The sequence below is a fragment of the Megalopta genalis genome, chromosome 4, assembly GCF_051020955.1.
Source record: "Megalopta genalis isolate 19385.01 chromosome 4, iyMegGena1_principal, whole genome shotgun sequence".
Taxonomy (NCBI): domain Eukaryota; kingdom Metazoa; phylum Arthropoda; class Insecta; order Hymenoptera; family Halictidae; genus Megalopta; species Megalopta genalis.
The window spans coordinates 10,183,847-10,206,685 of NC_135016.1; the positions used below are offsets into that span (position 1 = coordinate 10,183,847).

General features: G+C 43.3%; 1 protein-coding gene across 5 annotated transcripts in view; it reads right to left on the reverse strand.

Moving 5' to 3' along the window:
• Dll (homeotic protein distal-less) overlaps positions 1-22,839 on the reverse strand; it is a 140,206-nt gene that overhangs the window by 55,584 nt on the left and 61,783 nt on the right. The window lies entirely within an intron of this gene.

The following is a 22,839-nucleotide window of genomic DNA, read 5'->3' on the forward strand; positions in this document are numbered from 1 at the left end:
GTGATACGTCCCGATCTCCATAATACGCGGCTCCGTTACCTTCCTGGCCGTCCCAAAGCGAGCCGCGTTTCACGTTCACGCGAAACGAGTCGCCAAGCAATTTGCACACATTTATTTCCTGCTAAACACGCGGCTGATCCGCCGTACGGCCGCTTTTATAGCTCAATCTCGCACGGTCACCGCACCGGACTTAGAACGGTGAAAATCATTCCTTCGACGGATTAGCGGTATGCCGAATCGTACCGCTCCGTTCGCCAACTATTTTTTTCTCTCCCAATGGCAAATTCCTTCAGAGTAATAATCTCCGAATGTTTCGAATAACTCCCCGAAATGGTGTCGATCCTGTCAGTTCCCTTTCTATCAGCATTTTTCCCGAGGACCTTTGAACACTTTTGGATTCTGTGCAACGGCAACTGTGCTGCCGTTCTTCAGACAGCTGGATACATTTTTGCGAGCTGCCTTGAGCAATCCAGTACATTTCGTAGTTCATTTAATAGACATATGAATCGATTGGTTTGTTTATTCCATCGATGAAACCCTCGTTGGACCTTCAAATAATGCATTTGCTTTTTCAATTTATGGTGTTCGTGATTCTTTAGTCATTGTTTAACGGAGAACGTTTGGAGAACGTGGATTAGCTTCTCTGATCATCGAATTCGTGAACCTTTCAGGCTATGGTTGACGCAGAAGTGGAGGACTTTTCATATTCTTACGAAACATCCTCGATCCAATATATTTTATGAAATGCACAGCGTTTCCAGCAAAAATCGGCGAAGATTTTCAGCGAACGATAGTTTCGCGAGTTCCGCGGGAAAAAGGAGAAAAGGAATCAAGTGTCGTCGCAGCTCCGGCGTCAATCCGTAAGCCGAGAATAGCGGGACGATGATTAATTCCTGAGAAACGCATCGAGACCGCAAAGGTCTGCCATAAATTCTTCACTAGTTTTTAATGCTTTCTGTTCACCGGAGTGCCCGAACTATCTTCGCGGCAGTCCGTTTTATATGAAAGCAGCGTGCCTGCCATGCGTTCGATATAACGTCATCGAGCAAAGGAATCGATACGCCTCCGTCACTATAGCCGTGTTGTGCAGCCCCTTTGGCCGGCCTGTCGGAAACACGGCGGAAAAAAAAGGAAAATATAAATAAATCAGCTCGCCAGCCGAGCCCTGTGGTTGGCGGTGCGTCCAATTTTTATCGCGATGCTCGTGACTAGCCCGCGAGAAGGTGTTACCGCGTGAGAAAAATCTAGAGGACGATCGAGATCGGGGGATTAAGGCGTGGAACATTTTTCTAGCGGCGATCTTTGTCGACGTCTTCGAGGAAATCGCGCGGGAACCAATCGAGAACTGAGCCATTGTGATCCTCTTCCGCTGGTGAAAGCCACTTTGGAGCTGCTTGGTTGTCACACGGTCGCGAAAGGATTGAATACACCCGCGACCGTAAGCATTTAGGATTTCGTGTGAGCGAAGATAGACTCTTGACAAATTACTTTGGTGAATATTCTGTGGTCTCTCAAAAATCTTGTTGTTTAAACAAAGGTTTTGGAACGCCTTTTTAATGCAACACCGAACTTTAGGCGACTATTATAACTTGTTGGGAATAGATGCAGTACACATATAGTGACAATATTATAATAGCAGAATTTGTATTCATTTATTCTGTTCAGTTTCTATACACAATTCATTGCATTTGCGCTACTATTATAACTTGTTGTCAATAAGCACAGTGTCAATATTATAGTAGCAGAATTTTTATTCATTTATTCTGTTCAGTTTCTATGCACAATTCATTGCATTTGCACTACTATTATAACTCGTTGTCAATAAGTACAGTGTCAATATTATAGTAACAGAATTTTTATTCATTTATTCTGTTCAGTTTCTATACACAATTCATTGCATTTGCGCTACTATTATAACTTGTTGTCAATAAATACAGTGTCAATATTATAGTAGCAGAATTTTTATTCATTTATTCTGTTCAGTTTCTATGCACAATTCATTGCATTTGCACTACTATTATAACTCGTTGTCAATAAGTACAGTGTCAATATTATAGTAACAGAATTTTTATTCATTTATTCTGTTCAGTTTCTATACACAATTCATTGCATTTGCGCTACTATTATAACTTGTTGTCAATAAATACAGTGTCAATATTATAGTAACTGAATTTTTATTCGTTTACTCTGTTCAATTTCTATAACATAACTCATTGCATTTGCCGTTTTATTATGGATCTCAATTTCAGAAACAACAACATACTGAACGGCACGCGTTTGTAAGACGGTTGTAGGAATTATAAATTGAATAAAAATAAATTGTTCCTTTTAATAATCTCGATAAGTCGGAAACAGTGTAGCAATATTATTAAATTCTTCACATGTCTTTGCAATTTTATATTTCAGCTACACATTTCTGCCATAAATCAATAAAATCCACTGTCTAATTGTGACAAGGACTATTTACAGAAAAATCTTCCGTAGGTGCAGCAATTTTTGAAAAATTGTCTCGCACGTGTCCCGATATCGTTACGAAAAGGATCGTGCGGAATCGAGGATTTATTTTTCGATGAGCCCGCTCGCAAACCGCCGCGGGAAAAGCTTCCCCGACGCGGCCTTTCCGAGCACGTCCCGCGATTAACGCGGCTTTAGAAGCGATAATTACGTCAGAGTGGTACGGTTAGCCGATAATTTCTCGCGATGCTCTTATTCTGGTTTCTGGAACGCTGCTGATACCGGTCATTCATACGCACCGCCGCGGAAAGTAAAAGGTATATTATTAGGCGGTCGCATACGAAGAGCCTCCTTTTCCATCGGCACCGCGGGAACACGTAACTTTTCCCAGTTTTTCTTCCCTTTTAGACGATTTCTTGCCGGCTACAGAAGCTCCCATTAACCGAATACCCCACTGTTTCGCCGGTCTCTCGCATCACGTTTGATTGTGCGAGTGACGTTCACTGTACACCATCTGAATCTGTTTACGAGTGCATCCGTTTACGCAGTATCCCGTCCTCAGATCCTATCGCACGCGAAAACTAGACTTCCTGAGCCGTTTATTCCGGCAAGAATGAAAAGCTCGATGTGATCGCGGATTCTGCGAAACTACTACAGTCGGTGTAAAAAGTATTCGAACAGTTGTTGAAACGGAATAACATTTTGTAATTGGACCAAGCGATGCAAATATTTGGTGTGGTTAGACGGATCAGTTTGTCGGACAATGGCAATTGTTTGCAAAATATTGTGATTGTTTGTAACGATAAAAAAATGCAACAATAATGTTTTGCCAGTTTGTTCATTTGAGCTGTTTCATTGAAAAGATTTTACTGAGGAAATTTCATTGAAATTGATTTTACAACCGAATGCGATTTCTGAAAACAATTGTTTAGTCGTTGTGTAGTAAACTAATCCCTCTAGCATTCTAAAAATATTTGGATCGGGTTTGCTCAATTATAACAAAGTTATGACGTTTTAATATGTCTACGAATGCTTTTTACAGCGACTGTATACCTAGCAAAACTGGTACGCGAACGAAGAAAAACGGAGGACAGTATTTTTGCTTTCCTCGACAGCTAATTATGTATATCCGAGCTTTTAACGAGTGTTAGTCAATTATTTAGTATACTCGGGAGCTTTCTTAATATATTACAATGTTAGAAAACATTTGTACACTTTATATCTAGGTGTCTGAACCGGAATCAGGTTTTTAAAATAAAAATAAATTTCAATTTTATTCGAGTGACGGATAAGAGATAAAGGCTAACGAATCAAATTTTATATTCGACACTTTCGAATAAATATTCAATCGAATAAAATTTATCCGAATAAGATTTTATCCGTACAGGAATTCGTAAAGAAAATAATTGATTTGTATAAAAATGACAGAATATAAAGTGTTTTTTCATAGTTTATTTTATTCTATTCTATTTCTTCCATATTACTGCTTCTAATTATACGAATAAAGAATTTTTCAAATTATCCGAATAAAAAATTCGATTAAACGGAATTAATTCGGATGATTATCATTGAAACAATCCGAATAATGTCCAACTGTCGGAACATTCCGATTTACGATCGATCCTTGTGCAGAAACAGCCCGAGAGTCACGTTCAGCGTTTCCATAGAGGAGAAAAATCATTTATAAACCGATTTGTAAAAGTTCGCGAATGTTTGTCGGTTTACTAATAGCGCTGGAGGCGGTGTATAGATCATTAGCCAGTACAAATTACATAAAGGACAAGAATCGCCGGTGAAGCGGGGGAGGTGGGGAGGCAATAGCGAGACAGTGAGAAAGAGAGAGGCGGAGAATAGTAGTGCGGGAAACGTGTAAATTGCACGCCGGCATCGCGATACCGATCTAATATGGTCCTGTGTGTATCGCTGATTAGAACACGAGCCAGGGTCCCGATTGTGCACCGCCGATATCGAATCGATTCACGGATATAAATCAGAACGTCGTGCACCGGTGATCTAGTACGTGCCAAAGTAGCGGCTCGCTAGCCGCGAATTATGTAAGCCCTGAGCGGATTCTTGAAAAACCGATCGTACATCTCGCGGATTTCCGACGTAACGATTTTACGATGCTCTGCGATAGACGACTTCGCCGACGGAAATCAATAAACAGAATCATCAATCTTGTCCGCGGAGTATTATTACAGTTTTTCCTCGGACCGTGTCCATCATACGTCTTATGAATATACAAAGTCTTGGAAATAAATTGTCATTTCTAAACCCGGTTTCTTGTTAAATCGTTTAATCGAGGGAAACCTGATCGGTGTCGTCGTGCATCTGAACTGTTTTTGCAATCTAGGGTTTTATAAACCCGATGCTATAAAATAATTTAATAATATATTCGATGTTTCACATCGATGTGATAGCTGACACGCCTTTCCTCCTTCTGTCGAGATTATTTCGAATTCGAGCCATTTATTCGAGAATTCGTTGTGTTCTAGATAAATGCAACTCTCAAAATGCAACTTTTTGAAAATGAAGTATCTGCAACGTTTCACGCGAACGCACGTACTTGTGCGTTATTTTGCATAAAAATGAGTCGAGAAGATCCCTCATCGTAGCACTGAGAAATTAACACTTTACACTTTGTTTCATTAATTTGTAAACACCCTCTCGAATACAAAATGAATCGGAATATTCGAAAGTGTCAATTAAGCATTAAATCTTAATTTGATACGATTCCACGATATATTATATTATATTATTATTATTATTATTATATTATATTATTATATTAATAGTTCTGAAAGGTAATTATGGATACGTTGACGAGTAATTGAAGATAAAAAGAACTGTCAGAATGTTAACAATTGCCGAAGTTATTAAACGTCGAAGATGCCACTGTGAAATGCACTGCACTGCGGTCTGTTTACATGGTCACAACAGAACTAATTGTTTGAAACCGTCGTTAATAATTCATAAATAATTGTCTAATGCTACGATATCGATCTCGGAGTTACACTTCATTTAGACCAGCATTCTTCGACTAAAATTCGTAGCAAAAACACGCATTCATTCACTTCAACCTCTAACTCCAATGCTAGTTACGTTCGATCACATAACTCGCGTAATTATGCGAATATTCGCTGGAAACATTGTTTTTAGATCTTCACGCAGAGCGTGCCTTCTGATGTCAACAATAAAAAGAAACACAATAGGTCCTCCGAACTTTGAAAACGATTCTAGTCAACACTCAAAAAACAAAGTAGGGTAAAGTTCCTAAAACTTTATTACCAAAAAGCGAGATTTTTATTCTGTGTATTTCAGTGGATTGTAAAAGAATACATATTATAGTTTCTAAACGTGAATCTATTATTAATAAACGTGTACTTAACCTCTTTCTATACTTTGACGATTCCGACTCGTCATGAAAATTTCTAGTAATAACTTATTGAGCATGGATGTTATTCTGTCTATTAAAATTGAAATAAAATTGTAATCTCTTTTCATCAAAATTTAAGCATTCGACTAAATTTAGGCACACGATAAGCATCAATTTTCTTTCCCTTCTAAGAAATTATCGCAATCGAAAAATTTCTAATCGCAGTGACTGCGAAAAAATTGGTATGTCAAGGACTTAATCGAAAATTATGATTAAAAAGAATAAAAATGTCCTTAATCCTTTGCCATACATTGACGAGTCCGACTCGTCATGAAAATTTCTAGTTATTTATTGAGCATAGATGTTATTCTGTCTATTAAAATTGAAATAAAATTATAATCTCTTTTCATCAATATTTAAGCATTCGACTAAATTTAGGCACACACGATAAGCATAAATTTTCTTTCCCTTCTAAGAAATTATCGCAATCGAAAAATTTCTAATCGCAGTGACTGCGAAAAAATTGGTATGTCATGGAGTTAATCGAAAATTATGATTAAAAAGAAGAATGGGTCTCGTATTAGGCACCATTGCCCTAATTTGCTGTAACGTCCGCTTGACCCCGAATTTTTCCGGCAAATCGCGAAGCCCGGCGGAAGAGGGAATCGATAACAATCGGCCAGGTGAACGTATCGTGGCCGACCGGTTCGATAGCTCGAATCGGCGGAAAAGCGGTCCGCGGACGGTTCTAACGGGGCGGCGGGTATCGAGCGGAGCGGAACCCGCGGCTCGCGGTGCATACAAGTGCATCCGCACACGTGGCCGGTCGGCATAGAAGCGCATGAGCTCGCAAGAGGTAAGAGAGAAGAGCCGTGCGCTGATCTTCTGGCGAGCCGGCTGCCGCGGTCTAGACTCGTACATGTGTACCAGGCTTGTCGAGGCTGAATATTTATGCGCGACCTCTCTCGAGGCAGCATCGCGGCGAGCGCAGAAATCCGCTGCATTCTGGAAAAAGAGACACCGCGGCGCACAGGCTCCCGGAGCCCGTTTCTGATTTATACGGAGTGTTGCGCGCGGATTGGCCGGATCAGTGCCGCTCAATCGACCCGCGGTACCCAATCGGTTCCCGTCGAAAACGATCGATATCGCCGGGGCCCCGCGTCGTTATTTATGCGTTTCACCTCTTGCTACCCTTATCTCGAATCTCTGCTCGCCTTCGACGCGTGTAATGCCCGCTTTTTCCCGACCAGCCCGGTCGGCTGCCTACGCTCGACCCGTAAATTGCACCGCCGATCGAATCCCCATGGAAAAATTCGGACCGTTTAAGAAACTCCGGCGAACAGCATTTTCGCCAAGAAATCCTGCTTGTGTCCCGGATATCGAGAGCTTTAATGGTTACGCAAATGCTGCGTGTCTGCCTTCTGCACCTGTCCACTCGAATCGGATAGCCTGTTGATCTGTTAGATATAATTTTTCGTATAGTTTACATGATCCACGACGCTGTCGATTTTTGTATGGGGAAGTCCACTCGTGATTTATGCAAAATACAAATTCTTCGCGTCGATTGTAAAATATAGAATCCAAGCACAAGTATTTTTTTCTCTGACAATAATTTGAATAATTTCAAATAATGCATCAATGCATCATATTTTAATTGCAATAATGCATTATTTAATTTGCAATAATGCATCATATTTTCGCTGTTTTAAATTACACCTACTCGTTTTTACTATTATTGCATGAAATTCGCAGTCCACTCGTGATGCATTTGAACTTCGTAAGATTGTTATTATTAGGCTGCGAATCTTTATGCAAGTTCTCATTTTTATACAATAGTTTGCAGAAATATAAATTGTAAAATTGCTTTCTTCTTCAACTAAAGGTTGAAGGTATTGTAAAAAAAAAATAAAAATGTTATTAGACCTCGTTAATTTATACTTTCTCTTGAAATTTAAAAATCTGCACATGCCATAAATGCATATAGATCAGTCTAAAGTCCTAAGTGTCCAATTTAGGACGCTTCGCTTTCCAAAATGCCAATCTTTACGTAATTCCGGAGTAATGTGTAATATTCGTCAGCGTACTCAACGGCGGCCATCTTGTGACATCATAAGATTGTAGCACAAATTGCTATTATAAATTACTCTACAATATCGTCGAGGAACACATTATGCATACTATGTATTTGACACAATTTCCAATCTATATTTCAATCTATATTTTCCTCTTGAAATGCTGCTTATATTGTGCAATGTTGCTTCAAAAATAGCAAAAAGAATGAGTTTAGGCTATTTTAATCTGAGTCGTTAAAAGCTAAAAGATAGTGCAGTCTTTACGTCAGGCTTTACAGCAAAGCTAGCAACTATGAATGCAAATATCGTATTGTATGCAGCCGAGTCTGCGTACGCAACGTAAATGAACATTAACGTTAATTACTCGTCGACAGAAAAAAGAAACGAGTTATCAGATATAAATCAGATCTCATAAAATTGATTCATAAGCTAGCACCACGGTGCGCGATGGCTTATTTGAATACTAGACGTGACATGCAATTAATCCTCGCCATTTTAATACTTTTAATAAAACATAAATTATTCCAGGAACGAGCGCCAACGATCTGCCGTCGATGCACGCTTCTCGACAAACCTAAACGAACGTCGATCATTTAGAGAAGAACATTGCGATACGACGAACGAGAACGCTCGAAAATTTCCTACAGGAAAAATCTGTTTGTTGTTCGCACGGTTGTCGCTTTTGGACGAGTCGAGCGTGCAACGGCGACGGCCGCGGCAATTGTACGAGCGCATAAACCGAGAGGACGCGATATCGAGGCGACGTATCCGCGATTCCACGTATCTGCGAATTAATGCGGGAACGCATCCGCGGCGAACCAAAGCGAAACCGGCGTCGCGCATGGCGCAATCTTCGTCAATCCCGATTAATCACTGCATTATAATTAATGGCTGGCATTCCGGCTTTTTTCCGTCGTTCTCCCCGTGGTCGTCCTTCCTTTTTCTCGTGCAACATAGTTGCGCGTTCAATTATTCATGCGCGCTGTCCGCGAACCGATCGAATTATTTTTACTTCGGCCGAGCCGATCAATTAAATTTCATGAGGCGATTTCAGGAGACGGAAGACGTGTCGCTGTTCCCGAAGGACCTAGGAGGCTCGCGCGGCACCGCGCCGCAATTCGGCTGGAACGCGACAAAACCGCTCCGCAGGAATGCGAGCCGTTTTCCCTGATGATTTCAAGGTTCCCGGACGGGATCGTCCGGGGCAAAAGTGTGCTAAACAGTAGCCGCTTCCGGCGGCGTGTTCAGCCGGCGCACGTTTAATTTCACGCTGATTAAAGTCGCGTGTAATTAATGCGGAACGATAAACACAGGCCGTGTTGTCCGGCACCGGCCGGGGGTCTCGGCAATAATCGCGGTGGTTTTCGAGTGGAAAGCCGATTGCAACTTTGCCACGCGATTTCTCTTTTAACGAGCCGCGGGGTGGGGCGACGTTGCAACACCCGGCGCACCGGCCAGATAAACGAAATTATGCAAATGAAGGGAGAACGCGGCGGAGCCATCATCGTCCTCTTCCTGTACCGTTTCGTGGAAGCTGATCCTAGACGAGGGGCCCTAGGGTGCCCCTCTAGCCGGCACGGATAAAACGGAAATTTCGTATCTGGCCGCGACAGGCCGGCATAAATCGCGTTCACCGGCTAATTAAACCGTTGGCTATCGCGACGATTAATCGATCGCCGTTTCCTCCTGGATGCTGCCGAGGCACCGGTTCCTTCCCCGTACGCCTATCACCCTTTCATCCTCGCCTTTTTTTCTCTCTCCATCGTCTCCTCTTCTTCCCGGTCGACTCTACGTGGATCCCTTTTTCTCTAGCGTACGCGACCTAATATAACCGGGCCGCGTTCCTTCCTCTTCTTCGTCCGCCTCGATACCGTAATAGAATCGCGTGCTGCTCGTAAAGACTTGGACCGCTAATCGAGAATCACCCCGATCGTCCACATTGTAAATCTCTCACCGGCAATCGAATTCGGCTTCTCATTGAACCCCAAGCGAATATTTTAATTGCGCTCCGCCGAGGCGATTGTCCGGAGCGTGTACAAACAGACACTAACTTCTCTCGTGCCTCGATCAATTCTTTAATCATTCGGTATTTCATAATGTACATTTCGTGTTCGCTTCGATGGCGTGTTGCTCGCGAAGATCAACAATGTAGGATTGCAGGAGGCTGATATATTTTATACTAATTTCACGTGCCGAACGATCTTCGGTTTAGAACGTCGATGCTGTTTTATAATTAGCCGGTTGGTGAGGCCAAAGTGGTTTTCACAGAACTTTGCACAATTGAAAGGCACAGATTAGAATTGAGTCTTCTGCCTTTCGTGAAGGTGCTGCGGTGTGGAGGAAGATTTAGCCTTATTATTTAGTATCAACATTATTCAGCCTGATCCTCGAAAGCTAACAAGACGAGCCTACTTTCACCAATATCTGATATAATTTTTATAAAATAGACTATGTCCTCAGGTAGCAAGGAAGTCTTCTAGGCTACAAAATGAACGTATGAAGAACGCTGAATAAAGAGAAAGAGGTGAAAGAAGCCTGTAAGATCGGTGAAACTAATCAGGAAATACGAAAATACAGATTTTATATTGAAGATTTTTCGTCTTCAAAGGCCGGGTCATATCGGCGTGTCTATTATTTAATTTATCTACCAGTTAACTGCTGCAATCTCTTTGAAAAGTGTCAAAGTTATTGTAATTACCAGACTGCGAATCATTATCAAAAATTAGTTGAACATAACGTAAAATTATCCTTGAATTCCTCTAACGTCGTTTCAGTTTTTTATTCGACGTACTCATTTTCGTCACAAATGCACAAAAATACCACAGTCTGATAATTACACTGTTTGATTTTCCTCATACCTTGTTTAATATTATATAATTTAATGAGGACAAAGTATACATCCTTGTCAACCAGTTGGCTGTTTTTGACGCGTGTACCCGGCATGAAAAAATGGCGACAGTTTGTGTTATGACGAGCACGATCGTCAAAAAAAAAAAAACAGAAAAAAAACAGCGAACTGGTTTAAAATCTAAATAAAGAATCAGAAATGATTCATGTTTGCGATTCAGACCACCGAAGGTTCCACAAGACCGATGAGACGGCTGTAGATTAATCGGAGAATTCGTTGCGTTCGGGGTCCGGTAGGGCCGAGAGACGGAAGACTTCCGGTCGGAAGGGTCGCGTCGTGTGCGTGGTCTCGCTGACGTTCGTTGCGCAATCAACTGCGTATCGTCGTGGGCATCGTCATCGGCGTGTCGACGATGCAAGAACGCGCGCTCTATGGAAAAGACGAGACGGAGGACAGAAGGATAGGCACCGGCTGAGTGGGGATCACCGTTGCGTAATCCGTTCTCGGAGGAGCCGGGTTCCACAAAGGCGAAAGAGCGAGTAAGATGCTGAGAAGTTCGAGCAGAAGCGAAACACGGAGGAGGCACCACGTGACACGGCGCTGGTATCCGTCGTTTCGCAGAAATCTGACAATTCGTTGCGACGGTTTTATTTAGCTTGCGTCGGTTTTTCGCCTCGGCGAGCGATCGTCGTCAAAGAGGGAACCGTTCCCTTTGTGCCGCGTTCGAGCGGGAATTCCACCGGGCAGATGGATTTTAATTGAATCGAAAGAATCGCCGAGGAATCCGCTGATTCATTCGGCGTAGTGGCGCTCGGAGCGCCGCGGACGCTTCATTCAAATTCGCGAAAACCGTAATAGCAACCTTCGCCGATCCGCTGCCGATGCTCTGACGTTCGCGATGATCGTTTCTACACGTGTCTCGGCTTTTTTTCTCCGATCCGATATTTGCCGGCGGCGATACGCTCGCCAGCCGCCTTTTTGCGGAGGATTATTTTGCGCTGGAAAAACACATTTATGTAGGCGAGTCGCCGCCGAATGAAAATTCACGACCGCCGGTTTTCATTACCGCGATCCTCGCCTATTATTAGTTTCCGCCGATAGAATCTTCCGATATTTTTTGATTCGGTTTTTTCTGATACTTTAGGCGCAAGAACGGTGCCTAACGGTCGACGCGAACCGATCCTCCAATGGATTTCAGCAATAACGTGGCCACTTTAATCGTGGACAATCGAGACACTTTCAACGATCCAGCAATACACTTGTCTTTGAGATTGTCGGCTGAACAGGATGAAATTTCATCCGTCCTCTGTTTCTAGATACCGCGGATTGTTCGACTCTTTGCATGCTTATTACGCAAAACGTATTTCTGTAGAGTCTGATGCTATACGTGACACTCGATTCGCTGATTTAATGTGACAGAACAGGTAAATTATTATTATCCTGGGATCGCGAGAGGTGTAACTACTTTGCTTCTAATTCGAAGACTTGTTTATTACTTGTTGTCGATTAGCAGATATTAAGCAGTTCCTTAGTGACAGATTATTCAAAGTCGTGAACGTGTTACTTCCACCGAAAATGATTTACGAAGATGAGTGTACAGTAAATTCTCCCTAATTGACGTTCAGATTGTGCGCAAAAATGGACAATTTGCGAAGAGAAGATACGATTATTCAAGTCTTGCGGCTCGTTTTATAGTTATGACAATCGGTAACTATAAAAACGAGCCAAATAATCGTGTCTTCTCTTCCCAAATTGTCCATTTTTGTGCACAATCCGAGCACCATTTACTGTACTTCTTCAATGTACGAACATCAAAAACGGGTACCGGTGCTTCTTTTTTCATGTAGCTCTGCCATCCGAGAACTGATTCATCGTTTTTCAGTGGGCAAAGCATTAAGTACTTCTTCGTGACAGATTTGTGACAACTTGACGACTTGTGCCAAAAATAAGTATCGAAGAGAAAACCAAGTGCCCATTTTCAATTTATGAGATGCATCAATTATGATGCAACATACACATCAACCGATGCACCTTGTATTTAATACAGCTATGGTCATTGGAAGCTCCGCTTGAAATTGAGGAGATTACGCCCTCGTTATACAGACCAACGGAGTTCGTTAAAACGCCATACAGCAGACTTCGAGCAAGCAACGAGCGAATTTCCAGGAACCTTGACGAACTAGCACAGATAACATTGCGATAAAGTAATATTTTCAGGAAAATCGTTACCACAGCGATTCCAATGCGCCGGAAACAACGTCGTAAAGAGTCATTGACGCTGTCCGTCACGTGTCGATGACAAGTATTCTATATCTTCCCTGAAACAGCTTCGACCAGGCGCGTTTCTTCTGGCTCTCTATCATTCGATGAATTCTGAGCGCTCCCGGCGACCAACGGCCGCGGAATTCATACCGCACACAATGCTGCCGCATTGCTGCACGTTCCTCAATCACAATTATTCCGAGACCCGGGTTCTTTTGCCCGACGAAAAACCCGGACAATTTTTCCCGGCCGGCTGCCTCTAATTCCGAATTAAATCGCCACCGTCGCAGACGCGCCGAGCCGTTCCTCCAATTTTCTATCTTTCGCGAGACATCTCAATGGCGCGACGACGACTGCGCTGCGCACCTGTTTCAATTGCGCAGTACTCGGGGCATTATCTTAGCGATCGTGTCCCGATGACAGATCAAGATGGAAAGCCTCCGACTTGCGGATACAAAAAAAAATTATCGACTGGACGGTAATTAATAACGTCTCCGTGGAAACGTCTGCATTATTGTGCCGTCGTCATTCCTTTCATGAATTTCTTATCACAATTCAGTGACGTAAAAAGTAAGCAGCCTTTTCGAACAATTGAAAGAACGCAAGGATGAGCCAACGTTTCGTGCGATTCATCGACTGCGGCTCGTTGGGCATTTGTGCTACTATTTTCTGAGTAAAGTGAATTTGTTCGTTTCTAAAGTAGGGTATGAAAATTGGAAGTTTTACAATGACTCACAATCTATTAATGATTACTTGATATAATGATTGAAGCGATGTTGTAATGAACAAACAATGCATCGACGTTTTATGTGGTTTGCTGACTGCAGTTCCTTATGAAATTAAGGTACTTTTTACTTAATAAATGAGATTTATTTGTTTGTAAAACAGTGAATGAAAATTGAGAAGTACGAAGATCCACAATTTGTTAACGATTGCTTGAAATAATAATTGAAACGATTCTGTAATGAATAAATGATGTATCAATGTTTTAAATGGTTTACAGATTGCAGTCCCTTGTGTTAAGATACTTCTTACTTAATAAATGAGATTTATTTGTTTGTAAAATAGTGTTTGTAAATTAGGATTAGTAAGAAGATTCAGAATCTATTAACGATTACTTGAAATAATAATTGAAACGATATTGAAATAACCAAAGAATGCATCACTGTTTCATGTGATGTATAGACTGCAGTTCCTTATGCAATTATGGTACTTTTTACCTAATAAATGAGGCTTGTTTGTTTTTGTAAAATAACGTATGAAAATTGCGATTTGCAAAACGATCCACAATCTATTAAAGAATACTTGAAACAATCATTCAAAGGATGTTAGGATGAGCCTAATGGTGTATGAATGTTTCACGTGATTTCTAGAGTACAGCTTGCTTACGCATTCACCGAACTTTTTGCTCAGCGAATCGATTTCATTCGCTTGTAAAATTGCCCGCGAAAATTGAGATTTGCAGGAAGAGTCGGTCCATTAGCGAATTAAAAAATGACAACCAGTTGCATGTTGACAAACGAAATTATCGTCGAACGCGTTGCTCGACACCGTGCAGCATCAAATCGAACGCGGGATAAGAGAGACTATTTATTGGTCCACCTGCCGGCCGGCGTTCAATATCGATCGTATCGTTATCATCTGGTCGATCCGCCGGCACGGCGGAATGTTTTATCGCGCGAAACAGCACATTTATTATAAACGACGCGGACGTCGCGTTTCCTGGGGAACAACCGTGAAAGGGCACCGAGTACCAAGCCAGCTACAGGTGGTTCCGCGAGAGCGTTTCTCCGTCCTTCTCGCGGACCTGGTGATCGCTATTACTCGGTTCCTCTCCCTTTCGCCTCTTTTCTCCCCTTTTGTCGCAGCTCGCGGCTCCCGCTTACGCGGAGCGGTGCGGCGCGGCGCGGCGCGGCGCGTTTAATACGCGCCCGTGATCAAATGGAAGCGCCGCCCGGGGCATAATTGCTTGGAATTGCGCGCCGAGCACCGTTCACCGCGATAAAATATTTCGCCTATAAAACGCCAGTTCCGGCCATTTATAAAGTAACCGGCCCGCAGTTCTATTTGGGGCGCGGGGTCACTCGAAACCCCGGATCGAAAGGGGAGACTTTCCAACCAGAAATCCTCTATCGGCGGCCATTGTCCTGGGCGATGCCGGCCGACCGATCCTCGATTGCCACTCTCGCATCTGTAATCGAGTCGTCCGATAGTTTTCCCGTTGTCCGCTAATGCGTTCAATGGAACATTTTCGGAGAGCAGCATCCGTTTTTCAAATTGAGTCGAGAGAGGTTGAATCGCGTGTTTCGGCGATGAGTTTTGCTTTCTTGAATGTGCAATTATTTCCGAGTTAAATCGGGCACGATTAGGTAACGTGTTACTTGTTCTGCGGATCTTTGCGCAAAATAGATATCGTTTGCATCGAATGTTGGAAACTGCAGGATTTTAATAAGCTGGAATTAGTACGCGACGTTCTTGATGCATCGTTGTCATAAAGACAGCAAATTCACAGTCTAATGGGAATAATTTATATGGGAATATAAATATATATATATATAAATATAAATATATATAATAATTTAATGGGAATAAACTCGTTATGAAGAAGTCGAGCATAATCCACTGTGTACATGGACGTCATTCACTTCTTCTAGATCAAAATAGAATTCGATGAAGAATTCGATCTTCGTTGATAAAACCTGCTTCCTCGAATAGATGCAGAACATCTTCAATTTATGTCTAAAAACAACGTCTAAAGCTAATGATCATTTAGTTTGATCGAGGAAGACCCAAGCAAAGCAGCAAGAAACAGCACGAAATTCATTTACACGCGTGTTCCAATTAAGAAACATAATTAAAATCCCAGTACTAGACGATCCTCAGACATTCGCTGAACGAACTACAAAGTATGCTTCTACATCGTACAATGGACATACAGAACTGCATGTCAGACGATCTTCAAACATCTGTTACATTCTTCGACAATAAGCAGAAAATTCGAACACACGCAAAAGTCAGCATATTTGCCCGAAACTGACATCCCGACCAAAGCAAGGTACATCCTCGGATGAACCTCGAAGCCGTGAACGACCAACAATCTCAGAAACACCTCGCCTGTAATGTACGAGCGAAGATCAGCCAAAGCTAACAAACTGGAGCTGCAAATCGGAGCGGGATGGGGTTACAAGGCCCCGCGTTCCTCATCGATCTCCCGATTCCCGCGATCGACAAGCTCTACACGGTCGGTGCGCTTTGTTCGTCGGGGTAAATGACTATATTTAAGATCCCCGAAGCAGCGAGCAAGTAGGCACAGCAGCCGATCGGGCAGACAGTGGAAACCGTGCGACGATTGTGCGGCCAGATGCCGCAGCTTGTGCGTTGCGCCTCCGGATCCATGGATCAGAGGGAACGGTCTTCTGGCGGTGTGGGGGAACAGGGGGGGGGGGTCGGGGAGTTCTATAGGTGCTTGTCGTAATGACTGCGGCCGCGGCGAGCGTCCGATGGATCGCTCGAATACCATGGTAGCATCGTGAGGCCGCATTTTTCGCGTAACTGGAAAGACTTTGCGGGCGCCCTTCCCCATGGGCGAAAAAAGGACGGGGGGAGCGGTGGTGGCTGGCGAGCAAAGACCGGGAGAGAGCAAAGGCTGGAGGCAAGGGACAGGAGGATCAGCGGAGGAAGATGAGGTCTGGGAGGAACGAGGAGGAACGAGGAGGCTGAGAGGAAAACGCTGGCGGTGGCGATTCTGTCGTCGTCAAGATGGAAACCTGCTACCTTGGTGGCAGGTCGGAGCGCGGAGGCAAGATGGACTGCCACGCTCGAGGGAGCCCCTGACGCGTCGCATCCGCAGCGACCGAGCCTTACGTAACCCGCCACCTCTCGTTCCACGTTATTGTTGCCTTCGTTTCTGTCGTTTGCTCGAAATGCCGATGTCGTCATCCCGCAGCAACGGCCTCGCCGCGCCGTCGTCGTTTTTGCTTTTCGCCAGCAGCCGGGAGAGTTCGCGGAACGGTGAACTCGAACGGAGGATTCCAGGTGTCTTTTCTTCTCGGCCTGGTCCCCGAAGAGGTCCCCGCGCCGCGGACCGTGGGTCGTAGGAAGGGTGCACGAGGAATCTTTTCGAAGAGAGGCTAGACGTTTCGGTAATGTGTCAAGGATGCAGCGCTCGAAAGAACGAAGGATCCGGGGGACTTGTTACATGCAGGCTCTGCCAGATAGATCGCTGGAAGAAGTCGTGTGGAATAGTAATTACACACCATTGTGTAGCAGGAAGCTAATGAGTTGACGGTTTAGAGGGACGCCGCCGGCGCTGCCGGCTACGAGGTAATCACCGGCTTCGGACTTCTATAAGAAAACCGTCGTATCTGATTCCTATTGTTGGCCACAGGATTTTAATGGGCGATCCGACTGGGACAATCGCTTTTTGATCTTCTGGCTTCTAGAGGCGATCCAAGGCGATCCGTAGATCCCGGTGGTTGACGAGGGCTGAACTTTCGGAGGAATCGATGCCTGTGACCAAGCGTAGTCTTTATTCTGTGAGGTTGCTAACTTGGACCTTGGCTAACGTCAATGACAAATCTTCTTTACGATCTTGCTTGACAAGAGCTAAGCATTTAGTGCAATCGATGTTTGTGTGCAAATGTAAACTTCGTTTTACGAAATTGCTAGGTTGCGCTTCGGTTTCTGTCAACCACGTGTCCTCTTTCTGACGCCGCGTTACCAAGAAAACGTTCGAGAGAGCGATGTTTTGCTACCAACGATTCTTGAGAACGAAGCTTGTGTTACAATGTGTGGTAGCATGGAAATATGAACTCCGTTACAAGACGTGTTTAAGTCTCGCCTATGTTAGCATCGCCGATAATACCTAATACATTTTTTAATTGCACCATCAAAAATATGTCTGGAATTAATAATTCAGCTCGTAGTGGTTGACGAGAGTCAAAAATAATACAAGAATGAAAACGAAATTGCTTAACACTTTTTGGAGTACTTCTGTCTCATGATTGAACTGTTACATACTTATCGTTCTCCGTGTAGAAGAATATAATTAAGAATTCCTTGCATTAAGAAATCGTGCAACTCAATCTGTATTATTCTTGGACTTTCAGACTTTTGCAGCAATAGTTGCTTATTTTGTTGACTTACATCGTATTAGCGAACAAACACACGTTGTATAAGAACAATTGTATTATTCCTTATCTGTTCCACACAAACAGTTTGTTAATTCACACGTAGAAGCATGATTCAATTGCAAACAATTTTCTGACTGCCTTCTGTGGATCGTAATTGCCGAAAATCATAAAAATCCTCGCAGCAAATATTATTACGTTCGCAGGCGTGTTCCTCGAAGGCTGTCACATCCTGCCCACGGTGCGCAATTAATAATCCGAAAAAAGGATCGGCGGGGTTCGGTCCGGGTTTGTGGAAAGAACCAGGCAGGAAGTTCGAAAGTTCGTGCGTTGACTCTGATTGATCGACGAAAGTGGTAAAAAGTCGAACGAAAAGAGGCGCCGCGGCTCGTACGAGGCGCGAATCTCGCGGCATGAAATCGCCGCAACGCGACAAGACGCGATGAGAGAAAACCTACGGTGCCTTATAATGGGCCTGAAGAGCTGGCTACAAGAGCGGAGAGGTTCTCAGGACGCGGCCTGGCGAGAAAGAGAGAAAGAGAGAGAACAGGTGCGTGACGTCAGGTGGGCAGCACCTCGGGACCGCGCGAGCCGGGGCCCCTTACAACTTTTCACTGAAACAGATCGCCGGTCAAACGGTGCCGCTCGGAACCGCGTGCCTCCACGGCTGCGAACCATATTTCTCTCTGGAGCTGCTCGTTCCTGTCATACGACCAACCATCCCCTATTCCGAGCTCCCCTCCACCTTCCCACGACTGACCCACCACTTCCCTTACTAGCATTTCTGGTTAACCCGCCACAATTTATTCACGATTCCACGCACAGTGCAACATCGAAGTGGCTACAACAAATTGACGATAAATTGACATATGTATCTTTTCATGTTGTTTTTCTTCAATCAACTCTCTATAAATCTATTCGTGATATTAGTGATCAATTGGGACTTTGTTGTAATTGTTAGACATTTTGTTAGACCTCTGTGTAGGTAATTAAACATTTTGTTAGACCTCTATGCAGTTAGATATTTTGTTAGGCCTCTATGCAATTAGACATTTTGTTAAACCTCTACGCAGTCAGAAATTTTATCAGACCTCTATGTATTATAGTTAGACATTTTGTTAGACTCTTCTGTAGTTAGGCATTTAACCAAACCTCTCAGTGGTTAATCATTCCCAATGAACTAAGTGAAACCGTACTCTTTTTGGATACTTAGTATATTAACTCTTTGCGAACGAGGATATTTTGAAGTGTTAAAAGTGTTTTCCTCAGAAACTTAGATCAGACACCAAAGACTTAAATAATAGGAATGATGATCACTAGACCCTGATCTGTTGATATGTCAGATTATAATGTCGACATTCGTCCTCAAAGGGTTAAAGTACGAAGATCCAACGCTTCTCCGGTGACTAGAAAATCGTTGCAGAAAAAAGACCCTTAGACGTTCGCTGTAACTTCTGGTGCAAGGATTAGGTGTTCTAATAGCGAGCATGGTTGGCCTCACCCATCGAAACCGACGCCATCGAGACCATGGGTGTCATGGTCTCGCGGGTGTCGCCCGTTCCTCGCGTGACTCGGTATTTTTCTCTTTTCCTCGCCGGCTATTTTCAGCGCGGGAAAGCTGGCATCCGCTTCATGCTTTCTACGATTCCACTGGGTCATTATAACTATGCACGGTGTGTCCAACGGCCGACTCGATAATTTAGACTTTCCTCGGCCGGCGATGGCAGCTGAAAAACTGGACCCGGCCACTACCGTGCTGTAAATGGACGTCTAATCGCGATAGTGATTGAATTATCGATGCCGAGTTAGAGCGTGTCTGACGGTAATGCATAAAAATTCGGTGCATCAGCGAATAAATGACACTCGCGATGCTCGGACGTTGGTGATCATTTCAGCGTCAACAGAGAATGTGACTAGAGCTGCTGGTTAACGAGATCATCGGGTAATTAATTAGTCAATCGTCTTCAGTATACAGAACTGGTTCAAGAGGTTTTTGGTTCGACGAGCTGCAAAAATTATTCCACACTTTTGCTACAGCTGAATGCTACAGTTTAGGGACGAGACTTAATGAATTTAGTGGCACACACTGTTTAATGACACTGAAACAGTGTCCTAAATGTTGCATGTGTTTTTAAGGAACAGCATCTCTCGATTCGATGAATACGTTGACTTACGAAACAATTAGTCGACTATCTTGAAACTCGACAGTTATGATCAATACATAGTTTTTATTGTCTAAAGTAAGATTCAATCGTCATTACCATTGCAAACATGCTTGAGGAAGAAATTTTTTTTCTGATATGATACTAAAACTTGAAGAGTACAAATTGATCTAATTTGACAGAGAAGTAACTGATAAGGGTAGAAGAATCGCAAAAGGTCACCTGTCCTAGCACGACTTTGTACAAAATTTAAAAAGATTGAACCATTTCTTTCGTCTTCTTGTATTTTAGACATTTAGAGTGACTGAAAATAGCTCCGTAAATGAACCCGTCTTATCAATTTGATGCAACAAGGAACACTCACTCCTCTCCACTGCCCAAAGTACACTCTTCTTCAAATGAAAACAAAAAACTGGTCGTCCTCAAAAACCCTCATCATCTTTCCAAATTTTCGACGATCGTACTGATCGGATCAGGACTCGATCCCGTTCGCTTTATGAATTTCACGTCGCCGCATGTCCCATCTGAAAATGGCCGATAAAAATAGGAAAAATGGCGAAGTCACGCGAGGAACAGGCGACACCCGCGTGCCCGTGGATCCCATGAAGTCGATGGCATGGTTCTCGAGGGTAAGACAAACGATCGGGTATCGAGGAGGCAACGATGCACGCCACATTGTGCTCATCCTCGAAACGCCGCGTCGAGGAGGGCCCGGGGTGGAGACGCGGGGGGGACGGAGCGAGGACAGTGGCGCGCTTGTAAATTATGTATGAGAGTGTACTCACGGGGGATTACATAATGGCTTGTTTACGGCCGCATGTAAACAGCAATCAATGGAGCAGCCACAATCGCTCGCGGTTCGGCCGAGATCGCTGGGTACCAACCGTTGGGAGAGCACCTTGTGCTCTCCAGGCTTGGCCTTGAAATCGCGTAAAATCGAGTTACGCTCTCGCGCGCGGCCACCGGGGAAAAGCGAGCGCGCACGCGGAACCAGAACCAGCGGGTTTATTAATTATTTATGGTGGCCGGTGGATTCTTTAACCGGTTGATAACAGTGCGATAGTAGGCCGACCGTCTTTGCCCGTGCGCCGCCGTGCCGGCAAATCGAAGGGGAAGCAGGGTGAGCGTAATATCGTTAAAATCGTGTTTGATAATGTTATGCCGGTTTCCGGCATCGAACGTGTTTGGTATTGGCGCATCGATTCGCGCTTTAATGGTAGAATGAACCCAATACCGAGTGTGTTGCTTTGAAAATGTTATTTCTGTTTCAATCATTTTGGCTGGTGTTCATTTCCGTGGTGTAATGAACAATATTTTATGATTTTCGATATCGAGCAATGTAAAAGGTTTATAATGTAGCTATTAAATTGGAGTTTAAGTTCGTTCGATGCATTGCTACGAAAATATTATGCTAGTTTCAAACACCTGCATTTGACATTTTGTTTTTCGTAATTTAAATTTCGTTAACCTCTTGACATACCATTTTCTTCGCAATTACTGCGATTAGAAATATTTCGATTGCAATAATTTCTTAGAAGGGAAAGAAAATTGATGCTTATTGTATGCCTAAATTTAGATAAGTGCTTAAATATTGATGACAAGAAATTAGAATTTTATTCCATTTTTAAAGGACAGAATAACATGTATACTGAATAAGTTAATACTTATACTAGTTATTATACTGTATGTATACTAATAAGTTATACTAGACGAGTCGGACTCGTACGGCAACGGGTTAAGTAACGAACTGATGCAAAACACTAGAAATTGGATTATACTGATTGAACTGATTGAACTGATTGTACTATGATTGAAACATTCTATGAGTTTTACTACCGAATCACTTAAAACAACTACAATAAATTAGCTTAAAATATGAAGTACATGTATCTGATTAGAGTACAAGTTTCCTAGCGTATTATTACGATAATGTTACTCTAGCTTCAACCACCAAACGTTTCTAATATCTTCTTCTCGGACATTTCCATAGTTATACGTCGAAAAATAGAGCAAGGTTACTATAACCCTGGAAATTGGATCGTTTTGAATCGTACTTGAATCCCCAACCGTACTGCTCCAAAAGTATTCAACATCTTGAAGTATATATCTGTCTTCCCTAATCGCTGCATCTCGATCCAAAGACAAAATAGCAACTTTCTCCTAGTGGCACACATTGGCCGTCGACCTGGAAAGACGGCGCGGATCAATTAGCCCAACGGATTCACGTCAGTGTCGTAAAGTGTCCTGTACCGGCCGCCGCTGACACGGTCGCTAATCGTATTAAAGGACGCCGGCGTTTCGACGGTGTAATGCGAGGATATACGGAGGAGCGTAACGGTGGCAGAAATACGAAATCCTTAATGATTATAACTCCTCGGACGCATCGTCGCCCTGCGGGGCAAGAGTTGCGTGCCGGTGGCACGCTAGGATTGTAAATTACATGAATTAATCCGACGGTTTCTTTAAAGGCTTCTAGCCGGGCTTAACGAGCGTTTAACACAACGTAGCCCCCGTACGAACGATTATTAATGACGGG